The 12,679-nt window shown below is 36.8% G+C and overlaps 1 protein-coding gene across 7 annotated transcripts in view; it reads left to right on the top strand.

Moving 5' to 3' along the window:
• DENND2B (DENN domain containing 2B) overlaps positions 1-12,679 on the top strand; it is a 177,425-nt gene that overhangs the window by 7,849 nt on the left and 156,897 nt on the right. The gene's annotated exons all lie outside the window — the stretch shown is intronic.

The following is a 12,679-nucleotide window of genomic DNA, read 5'->3' on the forward strand; positions in this document are numbered from 1 at the left end:
GATTGTTAAGCTAAGTCTCCTTTTCAGAAAACTCAATGCAATTATATCTGAATATATAAAACTTATTAATCATGGGATAAGTGTTAACATTTGCAAAATCCTTCTTCACTAAGAAACAGAACCCACTATTGAGTTTTTCTGAAGAGTATGCTCTGCTTAATTGACTTATAATATTTTTCTTTTTCTTTTCATGTAACATTTCAGAAATATTTTCTGAAGTGAGATAATAGTATGTTTAAAAAATAAAAATTACTCAAAATTTTTATTCCTTTTAGGGAGTCAATTTGTTTCTAAATGTTTTTAATATTCATTATATAGTTAGGAATATAAGAGCATATTATAGCTTTATTGTGACCCCAGAATGCATGCTATTTTAATTAAGTATAAATGTATCTTTGAGGGAATGTGACAGCCAGTGTATTAATATAAAGATGAGAAATTTGAGATACAGGAAAAATACAGTAACTTCAGTACCTACTACAGTTAAATGTTGGCAAATTTAGGTCCTCTCTGCACACTGTTGTTAAATATATTAATTATTACTTACCTTCTTTGTCCTACCAGAATGAACTAAAAAGGATTCTAAAACTCTAGCCAGCACCAGGGTAGGCAGCAGTAGATGAAGAAGGATAAGAAGCTGTGATGACCCCGAAATGAATGGCATGGGAAGGTGGCAAGAGAATAGTTTATGATCAGGCCTAGGCTGGGGAACTGGAGCCAGGTAAGTGGTTCAGATTCAGAGCGTATCCATGATCCAAGGTCAGAAGAAGGCCATGAATTGGAACAAGACAACTACTGAATGGCAAGGATCAGGGCAAGCAACAGATCAGAGACAAAAGTACAGCTGATTGGCATACAAACACCAGTGAGATGGGCAGGTGGGGAATGATAAGCATATGTCCAAAGTTTGGGGTCTCAAATTTAAGGTTGCCATTAGAATTTGTCCCATTAATACTCTGGACAGCATAGATCTCACATTTCCCACCCTCCTTTTCTCTGTAATTTACAAGGTTTCAGACATAGTTGGAAGACATGACCCTGCTTTTCCACAACTGATACTGAAGGCCTATGTGCTGAGATGAATGGCTCCCTGCAATAAGGGAATCAAGAGTCAACATAGTCTAGAGTGTAGAGAGTTCTGTGTTCGAGGCTGGAATTGTAAGGGCAAAATGATTTAGAAAAGATAGGGTCACCATTGTTATCATGCACAAAGAGTTATCTTGGTCTTGTGAATTGGGGACATTGGTCCATTCCATGACTTCTTATCTGTCTTGAAACCATGTTGGTTCCCAGATTACCTGGCCCAGCAACAATCTGGGTACTGACTGACAGCCTCAGCCCAATCCTGTGAATCTATACCACCTTAATTTTTAGGACTTCCAGCTATATATTCCAGGGGAAGTAAAGAATAGGAGATCCAGAGTCAGGGTGAAACAAGCAGAATGACTGAGACAATCCTCTCTGTTAGTCAGGGAACTAGTATCACGGTCCTCTCAGAGACCGAGCTCATCCTCCCCCTCACTGCACTGTCTGTCATGGAGTAGGTCCTTAATAAATTTTGGTTGAATATTGAATTATTGCAGGGGCCTACAAGTGATGAAAGTAACTTAGTGGGAGAAGGAGTGGGAGAGGAACTCCTGACATAGGCACAGAACCTGAATGCAGCTTTCATATATGAGAAAGATGAAACCATATTGCTAGGGATGTCCTAGAAATAAATGAAGATACAAAGAAGTTATTAACATACCCATGGTTATAGAGCCATCCAGGGCAGCACTAGAAATTTACCGAGTGTCTTTGTTTTCAGATTTATGCTGTACACTAAACAAATGGTTTGTAAAGATTCAAAACAGTGCTTAGGCCAGCAAAAAAAAATTTTTTTTAATTAATATAAAGTTTGAGTAAGTGAAATTTTGAAGATGATGGAATCTAATTGATAACTTCCTTACTCTTTAACCTGTAGATAATCTCCCTTTTAAAAGTGTTCATTATAGTAGTGATTATGCAGAGAAGAAGCCTGTGATGAAAATGTGGTATAAAATTGTGTTCTTTGTTCAGCAAGTTAAAACAAGCTGGTCTGTAAGCAATTATTATCTTCATCAAAATTCCTAGCTCTAATGTTTTGGCTTCATTGGCCCGGCACGTATGCCTTCTTGAACAATTGGATGGATTTAAAACACTTATGAGATGTTTGTGCTTATATCTTAACATAGCATCAGTTCAACAGGAAAGAGAGAGAGAAAAAAAGTAACATTTGGCATTAGGGCATGGTTTTAAAAAGAAAATCAAACCAAAACTAAAGTAAACAAAAATCCCTTACAGCGCTTAAATCCCTGTATACGAATGAACATTCTTTATTGAGCCTTGTAATGCCTTCAGTAGCCATGCTGTAGTTAGTGTTCAGGAGTGTCTTTCTGTTCCTTACTCTTTAATCACCTAATGTTTCTGGAAAGATTACTGGAGGGTTGGCTACCAGTTACTAACATTTTTATATGGGTGATGCATTCTAAAGAAATCTCTTCTTGCCTTTTTTGCTGTATTTTTGGTTATTCCAAACAACAGCAACAACAAATATATACTGTAATCTAAGGAAACTCTTCAGGTGCCTGGTTGGGTAAGCAGATGATTTAAAAGTGAATTAGCTTTTTAAATTCTGAATTTGCATATGTGTGAGTGACTATGAAGAATGTGCCTTTGGATAAGATTGGGAATGTTTGGTTAAAAAATAATAACCTTTCAAGATTAAAAATATTCACAGGTGCATTTTTAAGCTTATATAATTTTTTCTAGGGGGTTGGGTTTCTGTTTACATTCTTTGGTTAGCTAATGATCACATAATCTAATATTTATACTATATATTCTTTTGAAATTACTGTAATGCAACAGCCATTTATTGGGTAGCTGTCATTTACTAGATATTGAAGATGGATACACCTTCAAGAGGTACACATTCTAGCAGAATCAACAGATTGGGTGTCATGGTGAACAATACTTGTGAACAGATGTTCTGGGCTATGGACTGTGCGTTGGGTGCAAAGAGAGGGAGTAATTCATTCTGCCTAGGAGCAGGCTTTACTGAAAAGGTGACCTTTGAGTTGGGCCTATCAAAAGTGTTAACCTTCTTGACATTTTCAGGAAATGACAAGTTATTTATGAGACTGAGCATAATGAAGCCAATATGTAGAGTCTGATAGAAGAGTTAGAAGGAAAAATGTACAAAATTTCCCATAAGGTAGAAGAAAAAGACAATGAGATGGACAAATAAAGGATCAATCTAGGAGGTCCAACATATAAATAGGAGTTCTAGAAAGAGAAATTAGAGAAAATTAGGGGAGGAAATCTATGAAAAACAAAACAAAACATTTATTGGAACTAAATCAAGGAATATGAGCCTCCAGATTAAAAGGGCCCACTTTTAATGTGCCTTAGAACAATGTTTGAAAAAGTACCCATATGCAGGCACATCATCATGAAATTTCAGATTTCAGATAGAAAAGATCCTCCAAGCTAGCAGACACAAAAAATGCATTATATTTCCCAGCTGCAATACTAGAAAGCATATGACCAGTAGAACAATAACTTCTAAAATCTGAATAAAAAATATTTTTTATTTAGAATTCTTTACCAGACTAAACTGTCAGTCCAGTGGGAGAATAGTTTGAAATCATTTTCAGCCTTGTAAAGTATCAATTTTTTTTTTTTTACCTTCTATGTACCCTTTCTCAGAAACTACAACAGGGATCGAAAAAGAAAAAGACATGAGATGCAGGAAACAAAAGATCCAACATAGTAGAGTTATTCTTCAAAAGGAATAGGCATGCTTCTGGGATAAGAGATAGGGAGGCAAGCAGATGCATTTTGACATAGTAGAGGAATGTCAAGGAAAGTACACCTCTGCTTTTTCAGCGATGAGGGCAAGGTTGCCTGCTAACAGTAATGGGTTAGAAGTTTTGAAAATATACAAACTTGGGACAGTTGTTGTGGAAAGCAAGAAAAGAATCTTAATCACTAGGAATAATGAAAAAAGGATTGTTGAGCAGTATTCAGTACGGTGAGGCGGTTTGTAGTGAAGCCTGTCAGTTTCTTTTGCACCTTTCAGTAGGTTTTCAGAAATCATAAAGGTACTTTTTGTCAGTCAACTTCAATGCTCTTTATCAGAGATCACTTTTTCCTGAGATGCTCTGAAGATTTGTTTTTATAACACAAACTGAATTTTGGTTGGTAAAGGATCAATTTCCTCATGGTATTAGATCTGTATGCTGGAAAGCTGAGACTCTTAAAAAATTACAATTGGTAGTAAAAATCACACACACACACACACACACACACACACACACACACACACACAGAGGTTAGAGTGACAGCTTCCAATGCATCTGTAACCCAGACTTTTTGAGCCCTTAAATCTTGGCTCTTTAAGTCTTGATGACTTGAAGGTTGGTTGATGACTTAGATACTGGGGAGGAAGGAACTAAAGACCGAATGGAATGCTAGTTATTCTGCAAGAAAAGAAAAGAGGAAAGAAAGGAGGAAATAAGATAGATGTGAGTGCTGGGAAGAGGTTGGCCTTCCAGGAGACTGAGGGCAGCTCTGTCCTCTGACTTGAGTGTATCAGCCATGTTTCTCAGGCTAACAGAGATGTTGGGGTAGATTACACTTAACAATAGGGTAGGCACATACAAACTGTCACCCCCATCTTACTGATGTTTAAATTTTCAAAGTCATAACTATGACTATACAAATGGTAATGTGAGTAACTTTTTCATAACTATTTTAACAGAAGCTCTCTAAGCATTTATCATTCCATTTGTTAAGAAAATAGTTATTCTATTATACTGTTTGTTTGAATCCACTAAGCATGTAATTTTGGTCATCTCTGAGCTAGACATCTTTTCCTTGACTCTAACCTGTAGTCTAGAATCTCCCATAGAGTTTTTTTCAATTATAACTGCCTAGACCCTACCTCTAGAGATTCTGCATCAGAATCTCTAGACATGTCCTGGACTACAGCATTGTATTTTTATAAACTCCTCAGATGATTTTTCCCCCTGGGGACACATATTTTATTCTTTAAAGAAATATAAAGGAATTGGAAGAGGACTACTGTTCTCAGGTGATTTCTGATGTGCACCAAGGTTGAAGACTATCTTTGTTTCTAATTTACTCAGCACATTGCATCCATAATTATATTCCTGAAATGCACATCATGTTACTCTTTTCCTCAAAAGCATTGTCTCTTCATGCCCTTCAGAATAAAATTCAAATTTCTTAGTACTGCTTTTTTAGCCTTCCTAGATCTGACCCTGTGTCAGTCAGAGTAGGTTTAGCCTATGCTGCAATAGCAACCCCTGAAATTTCAGTGGCTTAAGACAATAAAAGTCTATTTCTTGGGGCACCTGGGTGGCTCAGTCAGTTAAGCATTTGACTCTTGATTTTGGCTCAGGTCATGATCTTGCAGTTGTGAGATCCATGCTGAGCATGGAGCCTGCTTGGGATTCTGTCTCCCTGTGCCCCTCCCCTGTTGTCACTCACTGTCTCTCTCTGTCTCTGCCTCTGTCTCTCAAAAAAAGTCTATTTCTTACTCATATAACATGTCCAGCATGGGTCAATAGGGAGGCACTACTTTATTCAGTGACCCATTCTGCCCCATTGTCTCACATGGCTTTGGATCTGTGTGGTTAGAGAAGAGAGGCATGCACATCTCTTACTCATTCCTTTTCTTTTTTTTTTTTTAGGTAGGCTCAACATCCAACATGGGGCTTGAATTTATGACCCCAAGGTCAAAAATTGCATACTCTACTAACTGAGCGCACCAGGTTCCCCTCTCACTCATTCTTAGAAATTTTGGCCTGGAGGTGACATGAGTCATTTCTGCTCACAACCTGTTGGCTAGAAAGTCATATGGCCCTACCTAATTGTAGGGTGAATGGAACATATAGACTTCTGGGGACTGGGTAGGATATTAGTAAGCATTTGTTGTATCTACCACAGACCCATATCTCCTTATTTTTTTTTTTTAAGGTTAAGTTGGACTTCATACAACTTCATAAAAATTAACCATTTGAAATGTAGAATTCAATGGCATTAATTGCATTCACGATGCTGTGCACAATCACTTCTGTCTGGTTCCAAAACGTTTTCATCACCCCTAATGGAGACCCCATACTTATTTCTCCCTCCCTCCAGCCCCTGCCAACCACTAATCTTCTTTTTGTCTCTTGGATTTACCTGTTTTGGATAGTACATATAAATGGAATAATACAATATGTGGCCTTTTGTGTCTGGCTTCTTTCCCTTACGTAATGTTATCCAAGTTCATCCACATTCTAGGATGTTTCAGCACCTCATTCCTTTTTGTGTCCAAGTAATATTTCAGTATATGAATATACCACATTTTGTTTATCAATTCATCTGTTGATGGACACTTGGGTTGTTTCTACCTTTTGGTTATTGTGAATAGTGCTATGAAAATTCATGCACAATTAATTTGAACACCTGTTTTCAGTCCTTGCAGTTTATACCTAGGACTGAAATTGTGGGGTCATATGGTTATTCTATGTTTAACTTGTTCAGGAACCACCAAACTGTTTTCCACTAATCTGCCTTTTTAGCCTCTGTTACTCTAGTCAAATGAAGAGCAGTCATTGTTCTTAAAGTTAGTAGTTCACAGCTCAGGCAATTCCTGTGGTTTTGAATTATCTCCTCCTCTTTTCTATTTATTGAAAAGAAATTGTAACAATTACTTAAGATTCAGTTCCTACCCTCTTTCCATCAGTTTTTGGGAGGAAAGTCTACTACGGCAAATTCCTCTTTTTTCTCCTCTTTATCTCTTTTATACCACATATTTTATTCTGATATATTGTTAATATGTACCTTCCTCACTAGATTTTAGATTTGCTTATATGACTTATCTCTTTTATGCTCCACTGATGTCAAAGACAGTTTTTTGCAGGTGTTTAATAAATGTTTGTTGAGTGAATAAAGAAGTAAATAGCTATAGCTATTTTTTTTCTCATTTGCTGTAGGTTCATTTTTTTTTTTTTTTTGCAAGTAATATGGAAAATTACTAGAAGAGATCACATTCTCACAATTCTTATTTCGGGGATGCTTTTGGGGCAAAGTTTAGTGAGCTTAGTGACAGAGATAAATCATTCTTCAATCTAGGGATATTTTGATTAGATCTAAAACTGATACCATTGGAACAAAAATTGATAACTAGTGTTTCAAATCAGTAAATTTTTAGACTTTAATTTCTTCCAATTAAAAATTATCTTTAAGCCCCTGAGAGAAGAAAAAGAACCATTCAGCAAGACATATGAGTGAGGAGACCTTTCAGTCTTCATGAGCTTTTCTGAGCTTTTTCTTGTTTCCTGTCCATCTAAAGAGCATCCAGTATCTCATCTTATTCTTTATTCTCTCCCAGGTCTAGCCTGCCCAGCCTCATCAGTCAAACAGTCCTAACACTTTCTTTAAGTAAATAGTAAATAGCCTGGTATTTGGAATAAAACCCCAAATAGCATTACAGAGCAAAAAATAAATGGACCTAGGTCAGACTAAACCTTTTTGTAAGCTGATTATAGGAAAAGAGACTTGATTTTATGTACTATATCTCTCATACACTTAGGAAGGGGAGAGTGAAAAGTACTACATGGTATTCAGGCAAGGAAACAGATTCTGTTCTGAAAAAGGGAATAAGGGAAACTGTTCAGTTAGCCCTTAAGTACTTTAACAAACTAATAGCTTAGTTGTAGCTTTATGTTAAAATCCCAATTATAACACTTATGAAAGTAATAATCACTTAAATCCAAATGAGATTTACCATCTTGACAAAAATAATGTATATCTTAAAACATAAGGTTCTTAAGATCTTTATTAATAACCTTGTAACTTATGTTAATTATATCTACCAAGAGTATACTAAGTCAATTTTCCCCCTTAAATTCTGTGTAGATATAAATAGAATCTTTCTCTTATTACAAAAGAAAAATTTCAGGTTGTGAGGGTATGTATATGCCAGAAGTTTTTGTACAGATTTTCACTGTCAGTCTATTAACACAGTAACAAAAGGAACTATTTATTGGAGGGCTTGTTTAAGAAAAACATAAAAATGAGGAAGTTATTTACAAACAGATGTGGCATTTTATAACCACATCTGCATGTTAACCAGCATTGCTCGCTGAAGCTATTTTGTAGTCTGGAGTTGTGCGTAGTAACGCTCATAAGTAAAATGAAGGTTGTAATTCTGCTAATCCTTCCAATGGACTGAAATAGAGCGTGAACCCTTAGCTTTGCTCTAGAATGGGGATTCCTATCTTTTTTGAGATCTTGAACCTCTTTGATAATCCGTTATAGGCTCTGGACTTCTTCTCCCAAAAATGCGTTATACACAAATAATTTTATGTTCCCTTTGAATATCTCTGGAAACATATACAAGAAACTACAGTGATTGCCTGAAGAGAGGGGAGCTGGAGGACAGGAGTAGGAAGGAAGACTTCTCTTTCTCCAAATATCCTTTTATACTGTTTTTTAAGTTTTCAACCAGGTATATATCTTACATATACGTATACATATACGTATAAAAAAATATATATATATATATATATATATTTTAAAGTCACAATGAAAAACTGTTTACACACAATTTTGGGTTCTGTGTTTCTTATACCCTACAATTAAAAAAATTTTTTTAATATTTGTTTATTTTTTTGAGAGAGAGAGAGAGAGCACGCACAAGTGGGGGAGGGGCAGAGAGAGAGGGAGACACAGAATCTGAAACAGTCTCCAGACTCTGAGCTGTCAGCGCAGAGCCTGACGCAGGGCTCGAACCCATGAACTGTGAGATCATGATCTGAGCCTAAGTCAGATACTTAAACAACTGAGGCTTCCCCCCCCCCCCCACCCGCTGCCTTCACCCCGGTGCCCCACTTATCCTCTACAATTTTAAAAACTAAGTAGCTTTTAACAGAATATACATTAGGTCAGTTACGGATTATCTTACTTGATTACCAAAGATAGAAATATAATCAATAGTTTCAGTGACCTATTAGTGCTATTGTTTATTTAACAAAACATGCTGAGTCCTCAATGATCTGTTTTGAAATCTTGTTAAACTTTGTTTAGTAGGAATATACTTTTTTTAAACATCAGTTTAAGGATTTTTTTTTCTTTCAGAGGTAGGCTGTAAAGGCAATTGTGACTAAGGAAGTTGCTTATTGGGAAGAAAAGAGCTATATTATGTTTCAATTCATATAATGTCTTGCTTGATTTCTTTTGGGAAGCCTGTGTGAGTGTGTGGTGATAGAGGGGCTTTCCTCTAAGGGAAAATTGGCCTATGTAGAACTGACAAAGATCTTACAATTCATTTAGTGTAGTGTTTCTTAACCTTGGAGATTCTAATTCAGTAGGTCTGGGACTACGGCCAGAAACTGTATTTCTGACAAGCTTCTTAGATGATTCTGAAGGGCTCTCAGCTTTAGGAACTAGTGTTCTAGTACATGCTATTATGCTTTACTGATTGCAAAAATTCATCATAAGGATTCATACTACTGACATTTCAACTGTGTGAATGTAAGTCCCGTTCGCCTTTTGAGGGTCTTGGAAAAGAGGAAAGTAAAAAGCCAGAGGGATGACCTTGATAGCTACTCCTGAGGCATGCTGGGCTTCTGGAGATTACAGATCAGAGTTGTTTTATATTGAAACTGGCCCTAAGTCTTAAAGCTTATGGAAAAAGTTCAAGGGTGAATATTGGGTGCTTTAGAAATGAGGTTCTACTCAAATGTAGGGGGAATGGAAACAGAATTGGATTAAATAGTACTTGTTGAGGTTATGGATTAATAATTAGTAATTATTTAGAGTGATTGAAAATTATTACTAATTTTTAATAATTAGTAATTATTTAGAGTGATTTCAATATTTACCATTTAAGTTTAGTTATTTAAAACAAAATATAAAATTTTTATTAAAAATTTAAAGAAGGAAATGATATGTAGAAAAGCATGCCCTAGAAAACTTAAAGGTAGGTCATCTGGGCCAACCTTCTTGCCCAGTTGCCTGCCTTAGAGAAACCTGGTTATTTGGATCATGAAGCATAATAAGACCCCAATTCCCCCTTTAATTAAGACCACATATAATATTGTAGGCAGAGTATGTAGGAGGAAGTAACTGCTTCATGAGTACTAGACCTGCAAACCTGGAAGACTTCCTCAAAAATCTTAATCCCTTTGTCCCTCGAAGAAAAAAAAAAACACTCCAAAGCAAAATCTATGAACCAGAAAACCCAAGCCACTCACCATGTTTAAGTGCAGGATTTAAAATAGCAAAAGGAAGTAAAGCCCATCTCTGTGATGTCAAGTGCTATTTTGGTATATAACAAAATAGTTGAATCATAAGTCCCTCAAAGTTAAAATATTAAACAGACTCTTAGCTATAAGATGTGTTGCCAGGCATCTGTATGGAATATAAGCATGTAATCAGAGTGTATTGTATTTCTCCACACAAAGAGAAGCAAAGCTACTGCTTCTAAAGATTAGGAAACTTTCATTAGACTGACAGAAGACAGTACAGAGGAAATGGCTTGGGGGTGGAGGCGATGTATTTGAGAGGATGAAAGGAACAGTATTCATACAATCCAAATTAGAGCCAGGATGTTTATGCTCAAATTTTGTCTTGGCTCTGTGTTGAGGGGACTGAATAATGGGACTTGAGAAAGTGTATCTGTGAGATCCCTAAATTAGGCACCAAATATACCAAATTCCTCTTGTAAACTCTTCTTATTTGTGAATAAAGCCCAAAGCCAGCTAATGCTAATTACCTCTTCCTCTTTTCTGTTGCTAGTATCCTTCCTAAAGCTGTTATTTCATTCAGTTGTTTACAAGTCACATGCCTCTACAGGATTGTCATCTTATGGGGAGTGGTTTTATTCATCTTTCATTTACTCAAACACCATGCACTTATTGTGCACATATTTCATGCTGGGTACTGTGCTAGGCACATAACAATGTAATTATTAGCAAAGATAGACTTGGTCCCAGTCCTCGAGCTTACATCTCCCTTAGTTTTGTCGTGTGACGTGGACATTAGATTAATGTAAATTACTTAATTAGCACCTTTTAAATTAGTATTAAAAACATTTCAGTTGTCAGTGTCTCTAATAAAATTTTGGCCAGTGTTAACTGACTGAGACTGACATCAGTGGAGTTTATTTTTTTTTTAATTTTTTTTTTCAACGTTTATTTATTTTTGGGGCAGAGAGAGACAGAGCATGAACGGGGGAGGGGCAGAGAGAGAGGGAGACACAGAATCGGAAACAGGCTCCGAGCCATCAGCCCAGAGCCTGACGCGGGGCTCAAACTCACGGACCGCGAGATCGTGACCTGGCTAAAGTTGGACGCTTAACTGACTGTGCCACCCAGGCGCCCCAATGGAGTTTAGACTCAAGACTATATTTAGGCTGTATTTAAAAAACTTAAGGGATGTTAATTTTCTTTCTGAAAGAGCAGATCTAATTAAGGTTTTTCTTGAGAATTAGAAAAGCTCTATGCATAATTTGCAATAGCATTGGCAAAAAAAAAAAAAAAAAGAACTCTTTGTATCTCATTATTGCCCTCTTACATTGCTTTAGTACACATAGGAGGCAGCAGCAGCAGCTCTTGGAGATGAAAACAGTTACTGTCCTGGGTCTGAATAAAGAAAATCTTGATGCTTTCTTTTGGGATGGCTTTCTTTACAGTTGTCATTCATAAGAAAGGACTTTAATAAGTAGAAGTTTTAATAGTCTTGCAAGTGAGAAACTTAAGAACCTCCTTATACAGCATAAGGAGCTGCAGGTGGAATTTGCCTGGAGTGTTAGTACATTCTGTGGCTTGTGTCCCCTAAGGATTCTTCTACATGAATTCTCTTGTTGCTTTTGGAGAGTAGAACCACCCTAATTTGAGACTGAAGATTGGAGGCTAAGTCCATCCATATATGGCCTTGGTCTCCTGAAGGGTTCAAGTACTTCACTAAACTAGAGGAGAAACTCACTGCTAGATTTTTAATTTGGAGTAAAACTTGTTTTGATTTGCCTAGTTTCAGGTTGTCATCTGTATTTTCCAGTGTGCCTCAACAATGGAAACCTTGGGTTTTCTTAATGTAGAATCAATTCACTTTACCAAGAGCTGATATATTTTTCACACACAGACAACTGTGTTACTCTGTGTATAAGGCCTTCTGCTAGAAAGGCCAAATGTATCCTCTGGCACTGATATTACAAGATAAAGAGTTCGTACCAGTGATTTATATTAATATCCTTTTCAGGCAAAGGAACAATAGACTTTATCGGTTTGATTCTTGCCACTATTTCTGTTTGATCATGAACAAGTTAAATTATTTTTAGGATGTATCTTAAAGTCCCCATTATTATTATTTTTGAGCAAGAGAGAATGTGAGCGAGTAGGGGAGGGGCAGAAGGAGAGGGAGAATTCTAACCAGGCTTAATGCTCAGAGCAGAGCCAGACTCTGGGCTTGATCCTCACATCTTTGAGATCATGACCTGAGCTGAAATCAAGAGTCTAATGCTCAACCTACTGAGCCACCCAGGTGCCTCCCTGCCCCCACCCCCTCCCCACCATTATTTCTGAACTGAATAAATCCCTCTTTCAGACATGTGACAATTGAATTGGCCTGGGCTTTGAAACATGTC

The sequence above is a fragment of the Acinonyx jubatus genome, chromosome D1 (genome assembly GCF_027475565.1).
Source record: "Acinonyx jubatus isolate Ajub_Pintada_27869175 chromosome D1, VMU_Ajub_asm_v1.0, whole genome shotgun sequence".
Taxonomy (NCBI): Eukaryota; Metazoa; Chordata; class Mammalia; order Carnivora; family Felidae; genus Acinonyx; species Acinonyx jubatus.